Genomic DNA, 7,284 nt, shown 5'->3' with positions numbered 1-7,284 from the left:
TACAGAAGGCCACTGTTCACCAGTCCACTTAGGATCTGATCCTAGCTGGTAGTCACTCTTTTTACATCATTTTTCTCTTTGCGCATTAGTGCCCTGTTTTACAAACAAAGGGTTAACAGGGGCAATATGGTTTTTATAATGTATGTCAATGAAACATGTACTTGTAAAAAAGGCAATAGTTTTAATCGTAATATTACACACTTAAAAATCTTACAAATCTATAAGATTGGCCATGCATGTTTGTAAATTGTGTTATTTTATGTATTTTATTGTACATGTCATGGATTAGACAATAAACTTTGAAACTCTTGAAACTCTATATGAAGTAAGTTCCTAAATATTTTTTTATTATTTCATATTCCCAGAGACATTCAAATTAACTCGAAATACTCTTTCATGTTTGTCAATTTATTACAAAAGCAGCAGTTAATAACTGCAACTACTCATAAGTGTGCAAGCCAGTCTAACAATCAAAAGAGAAGAGTACATCGTATCACCATTAATTAAACATTGAATCTATCACCATTCTTTAAACATTCAATCTAGGCACTAATCAGCAATTAAATTGTTGTGATTATTCATTACCATTACAAGAAATAATAACGTTTACATGTATTGCAATATGAGCCGCATCACGGAAAAATGGGGCATATGTCATGTGCGGCAAGAGTGGCTCCAGAGCAACCTGCGAAATCGCATATGTCATGTGCGGCAAGAGTGGCTCCAGAGCAACCTGCGAAATCGCATATGTCATGTGCGGCAAAAGTGGCTCCAGAGCAACCTGCGAAATCGCATATGTCATGTGCGGCAAGAGTGGCTCCAGAGCAACCTGCGAAATCGCATATGTCATGTGTGGCAAGAGTGGCTCCAGAGCAACCTGCGAAATCGCATATGTCATGTGCGGCAAGAGTGGCTCCAGAGCAACCTGCGAAATCGCATATGTCATGTGTGGCAAGCGTAGCTCCAGTGCAGCCTTTGAAATCGCACAGTGGGGTCAGGAGGAACACTGTCCGAGATAAAGTTCCGCAAGGTTCGTGGTCTTGTTAACGAAGCTGTCCGGTAGGCGCACTGGTTGGTACACGCGGTTCTCATCTAGATGACCCGGGTTTAATCCCCGTCCCCGGAAGTAAGTGAATTTTGTTGGTGTCAGCAAGAGTTGGGGTTTCCTACGGGTACTCCAGCGTCCCTCCACATCGACGACCATATGGACTGTACGTACTCTGGTCGCATTGGAATTAGACGCATTTTAGGATGACGCGGATAATAATAATTATTAACAGAATAATGTCTGAAACATTACCAATCCGGATAATGCTTTTGCAGATTATTTTTTTAGATAAGTCTTTAAATATTTTTGTTATTATCAACAATCAATTAGTTAAGGTATTAACGTTTATCTGCTTATGTAACAGAACAGAACAGAACAGACATTTTATTTAGACTTATACATAAGTACATCGTCTTAATACATACAGTATAAAAGTAAATATGTCACGTTTTTATTATATTTAAGTTCAAAACAAATATAAAAAAAAATACACACACCGAAAAATACAAATGTAGAAAGTAAATTTCTAAACATATAATGACAGAAAGATTTGTAGGTGATACCGGCTATATGGTATTATTGATAAACGAATTGCGAATGACAAATGCTTCTTTTATATATTTACACAACTTGACAAATTCGTTTTTATCGGATGAAGTCAGTAATTGGTGATACTTTAACACAGATGGATTAACATATAAATACCTTTTAAGGTATTTTTGTCGTGAAACACTATAACATGGAAAAATACAAACGAAGTGAAACTCATCTTTAATATCTCTACTATTGCAACAAACACAGTATCTTTCGTTGCGAGGAATATTATTACGACCATACCTCCCAGTTTGGATTCTCAGTGAGTGAACAGAAATTCTTAACTTTACAAATTGGGTACGCAAACTTCTTGGTAACAAATCCAAATAAGATTCGTATACTAGTGTAGGTTTAAAAACTCTGTACATGTCTAATACAGGACTGTTACTTACCGGGTAATGTACATTTAACATTTAAAGTCAGTGATGCTCGTTGATGTTTTAAGGTGTTTAATGATTTGAAAATGATACGGTTTTGACACATATCAGAGATTAATCAACATAAAATACTGCAATTAACTGTAGTGTGTTCGCTGATTCTCAAACGATCATCACTTTCTGTATAATAGATTTGTAACTATTGTTTGTGCTAAAACCTTCAATTCGAATTAGCGCCTTTCAAAAAAGGACATCACAAAAGGTTCAATAAGGTGTAGTTTGACAGGTGGAAAAAATAAAACCCGCGAATAACACCTGTTTCAATTGCCCGGTGGAAGGCAGTCTGCGTCGTGCTCTGTGAAAAGGGGATTTAATGCATGTGCGTAAAGTGTCGTCTCAGATTAGCATGTGCAGTCCGCACGTGCTAATCCGGGACGACACTTTCCGCCTTAAATGGATTTTTGCTAAGAGGATACTTTCTTTAAACAAAAAATACCAAAAAAGCGAAACGTGTCGTCCCTGCAGTCCGCACAGGCTAATCTGGGACGACATTAAACGCACATGCATTAAACCCCCTTTTCACAGAGCACGACGCAGACTGATTTAGCAGCTACTGCCACACGTCTTGGAGTTGGGGAAGAGAGGGCGGATAGTCACTGTTCAATGAATACCAACAGTATTAGAACAATTCAAAAGGAAATTAAAATCAGAGTTTTGATTAATTGCTGGGTATCCGGGTAATATGTGTGATGTTAACTAGTTTTCATCCTCGCATGCCCCATTAAATTGGAATTGAATAGAACCACGTCAACATAAAATGTTAAAAAAAGAAGAACCTCACCTCTGAAACGTTTTTGTTCCGAGGTCCATTTTTAACACAATGTCAGAAGTAGAAATTTTCCAGTTTATTAGTTGTCGACATTTTTCCTTTTACACATTACACAATTTATAAGGTTTTTCATTTCAAAGCGCATTGTATTTGGGGGATTTACGGTGGAAAACGAGTCACAGAAGGAGATCTGTCCAGTTGTTGAGCTTTTCAATGAAGCTGTCAGCGGAAAGTCCATTGAATACAAATCAAAGATTCAGAGACTAGAATTATCGCAAAGGCTGTGCAACCAAGTATTAAATGACCCTTTCTTCTATTGAAGGTCTGTCATCCATAGTGGTCACTAAGAAAAGCAAATATCCCAGCATTTACATTTAAAAAAAAATAATTACTAAATACATTTCCATATTCAAAATAATTCCAGAACTGTTTTAAACCCTGGAAACTGTTCAATGTCCAATTATTGGTTTCATCTCTAAAAACAACTGAAACAATTTGGAGCATTTTTGTTACAAGCAAGATATGATATGTATCAATATCATAGACAGTTGAGGGGTTAAGTAAATGGAATCCAGACATTTGTTTCTATGGACAATTATTCTTACGCTAATTGTGACACATGCAGAAACTGGTTCCTACGTCTTTTTTTTACAACGCGGCCGATGTTCCTTACGTTATTTTTTGAAACCTTGGAAATGCTTCCAACGGTATTATAAAAGCCCGGATAAGTGTTCCTTCACTATATTGGCACCTCGTGCATTCATTCATATTGTATAAATACTGGTATAAGTGCCATATTTAATAAAGTATAACAATTGAAGTCGATTTTTTTCAGCAAATTCCTGTTCAATCTCATGCAAAACTTAACACCATTGAATTCACATCAAAACAAACCGACTACTAGTATTATATTTACCTAACTTTTAACTATAACCCGAGTCATAAAGAGCCGTCAAAGGTAATTACAATTATTTAAGTCACTAAGCAACTGCTGGCAGAGCTGTGTCTAGGGAGACTGCTGCGCTCTTGAAATGTCACTTCTGGGGGCAACGATGCGGAAGTGGCAGTCCCTGTTGCACTTCACGCACTCATAAAGGATGGCAGTCCCTGTTGCACTTCACGCACTCATAGGAAGTGGCAGTCCCTGTTGCACTTCACGCACTCATAGGGTGTGGCAGTCCCTGTTGCACTTCACGCACTCATAGGGGGTTGCAGTCCCTGTTGCACTTCACGCACTCATAAGGGGTGGTAGTCCCTGTTGCACTTCACGCACTCATAGGGGGTGGCAGTCCCTGTTGCACTTCACGCACTCACATGGGGTTGCAGTCCCTATTGCACTTCACGCACTCATAGGGGGTTGCAGTCCCTGTTGCACTTCACGCACTCATAGGAAGTGACAGTCCCTGTTGCACTTCACGCACTCATAGGGGGTGGCAGTCCCTGTTGCACTTCACGCACTCATAGGGGGTGGCAGTCCCTGTTGCACTTCACGCACTCATAGGGGGTGGCAGTCCCTGTTGTACTTCACGCACTTATAGGGGGTGGCAGTCCCTGTTGCACTTCACGCACTCATAGGGGGTGGCAGTCCCTGTTGTACTTCACGCACTCATAGGGGGTTGCAGTCTCTGTTGCACTTCACGCACTCATAGGGGGTTGCAGTCTCTGTTGCACTTCACGCACTCATAGGAAGTGGCAGTCCCTGTTGCACTTCACGCACTCATAGGGGGTGGCAGTCCCTGTTGCACAGGCTTATCACGGACGGCACGTTCCGCATCAAAAGGATGTGTGCTTAGAAGAAACTTTCGTTAAACGAAAAATATCATAAAATCGGAAAGTGTCGCCCCTGATTAGCCTGTGCGCAGTAAGGCTCATTTGTATAATTTTGTATCTGTCAGAACTGGTTAGTAACTTATTTATAAGAGAACTCGTACGACAATCACTACGTTCTTTCTCCTTCCATTATTTCGATATTACTTCCTGAAAAATCAACAGTTGCGTTATGTTGATTATATTAATATTTACATTCAGGAAATGTAATAGTTAAATATTATAATATAATATGTAATTAAATGGCCAATATTGAACTTAAATTCAAAACATATAATTAGCCTTCATGCCGAAAAGTGCAAGAAATGAAACAAAGCCCTAGTTAGACTTTAGACCAAAATGTAATAACAATTTATAAAAGTGTTTTTGACATTATATTTAAATAAGATTGAGGCTTAAACATAATTCATGGCTGAACGACAAAAATTTGTCTTTGCAAATAAATCGTTGTGTGAGTGTGTGTGTGTGTGTGTGTGGGAGGGGGGGGGGAGGGTCAACGTATATGAAGTTCTACCTCGCTTGATCCGCGGATCCGAAGAGTTTCCCAGAAATCCTACCTAATTAACTAAGTAGACTAACTGGGACGAGCTTTCAATTAAAGCTTCAATTCCCAGCTACCGGTATGAAGTTACTGAATTACTTCCCATTTTGAAGTTGTCTTGTGTTGTGGGAGAAATCCAGACTACTATTAGGAAACTTAGTCTATCCTGTATGGCGATCACCAACAAAACCCAAATGCTTCCGGGAACGAGTATTGAACCCGATTCGCCTAGGTGAGAAGCGCGTAAACCAACCACTGCGCCTAAAGGACAGCTTGCAAATAAATCGAACAATTAAGAAACAATAGCTACATATTTACAATTTCTGTCAGTATTATCAGGATGACATCATGTCACATACAGAGGGAAATCAGACTCGACAGGGCGTTCACATCTTGGCAGCCACCCACGTCAGTCCATACCCTGGTGCAATTACAGTCACGAATACCATCAGAAAGTTCATCTCTGAAAGTGATCATTTACCACATATCAGAACCACTAAACAGGAAACAAGACCGCCTCAGACGCCAGAAGCCCAACCAAAGACCATTCTCGTACCTTATCCGTTTACACAATCAAGTGCTGGACACATCTCGTGCAAGCGTGAAAATCGCGAAAACACAGACTCTTCAAGTACCTTCCAAGAGCACTTGTGCACACCTGTAACAGTGCTATATGTGTCCCCTGAGGTTTATCTATGGGTGTATCAGGCTTTTACAAACAACATATTTATAATGCAGAATCTAGCACCTTTATGACAAATATTCATGCATTTAACCTGCAATATATCTCATAGTTTCTGTGAAAACGGAAACAAAGTTACTTAATAATCTTTTCAAATATACTTAACATTATACAAATTGCATTTATGTATAAAGAAAAACCATTTTAAAATGGAGATATTTACAATGACTTAACCTCTGTATTTAGTAATTATATATCAGATATTTTGGCCTACTTGTAATTGCAGCTAGCTTTTCTGAACAGTGCCGTACAAAAGAGAAGGTATTGTTGCCAACATTTTTTTAGCTCATAGCACAGGTGGTTAGCGTGTGGCTATGATATTAACTAGTAAAAAACATCATTTCGCAAGCCCGAATAAGAGCAAAGTTATCACCTTGAACCCCTAAAGGAAGGGGAAGAAAAGGCGGCCTAGAAAGACCTAAAGCCGAGACCAGGACGCAGAAGCCATACAGACGGACAAGACGTTAGGACAGCTGGAGAAACTCGCCAAGACGGTATTACACGCGCAGATGAGATTAATGGAGTGTTAAATATTATAGACACAGGTTACGGCGGGAATTATAGAATTAAATATAGATTTACGTACAGTAAGAAAGCCTTGAAAACAGAAGCGAAACCGGACTGTTCCCAAGGAAGTCGCCTGGTCGGAAGGGAGCTATCACTGTAAGTTTCCTGCGTGATGATTTACGCGTCACCGTGAAGTACAGCCATTGTCTTGTCGTCTGATGAAAGACAATTGTCAAAATAAAATAAAAATACTTGACATAAATAAATACAGTACATTGAACAGTTAGAAACGTATTTTTTATTAACTTGAAAACACAGATGTTTGATAGATGCATTATTTATTCTTCTCAAATCACGAACCCAAACAAATTGTTAGAATTCTTCATATATTCGTATCAAGTCACTAGCATCTTCAAACAAGCTAGTCAATATAAGAGTTTATCCAGTAAATATAAAATCACGCGCCAGAATTGCGCCACGTCATCGGCCAGCTCCCGCGGCGTCTCGAACATTGCACTGGCGTTCTCGAGCATCATCATACATGTAGTTATTAGTATGGTTGGTATAATAAGTAGTTTTCTTTAATGATGAAGATGTGTTTAGCCAATGTGCCATAAAGTTGAGCTGATACTCAAGCATTATGCACAAGAAACAGTGTTGATTTATTCGCCAGTCGGTGTTCTCAAAGCTAGTGGCTAAGGCAAATACTAACCATAACTTAACCCTTTGCATGCATGGAAATTTGTCGTCTGCTTAAAGGTCGTCTGCTGAATTTCTAAAATTAGCATTTTCTTCGATTTTTTTTTCAAAGAATACTAT

The sequence above is a fragment of the Dreissena polymorpha genome, chromosome 8 (genome assembly GCF_020536995.1).
Source record: "Dreissena polymorpha isolate Duluth1 chromosome 8, UMN_Dpol_1.0, whole genome shotgun sequence".
NCBI classification, from domain to species: Eukaryota; Metazoa; Mollusca; class Bivalvia; order Myida; family Dreissenidae; genus Dreissena; species Dreissena polymorpha.
Note: the sequence above shows the minus strand (reverse complement) of the source record.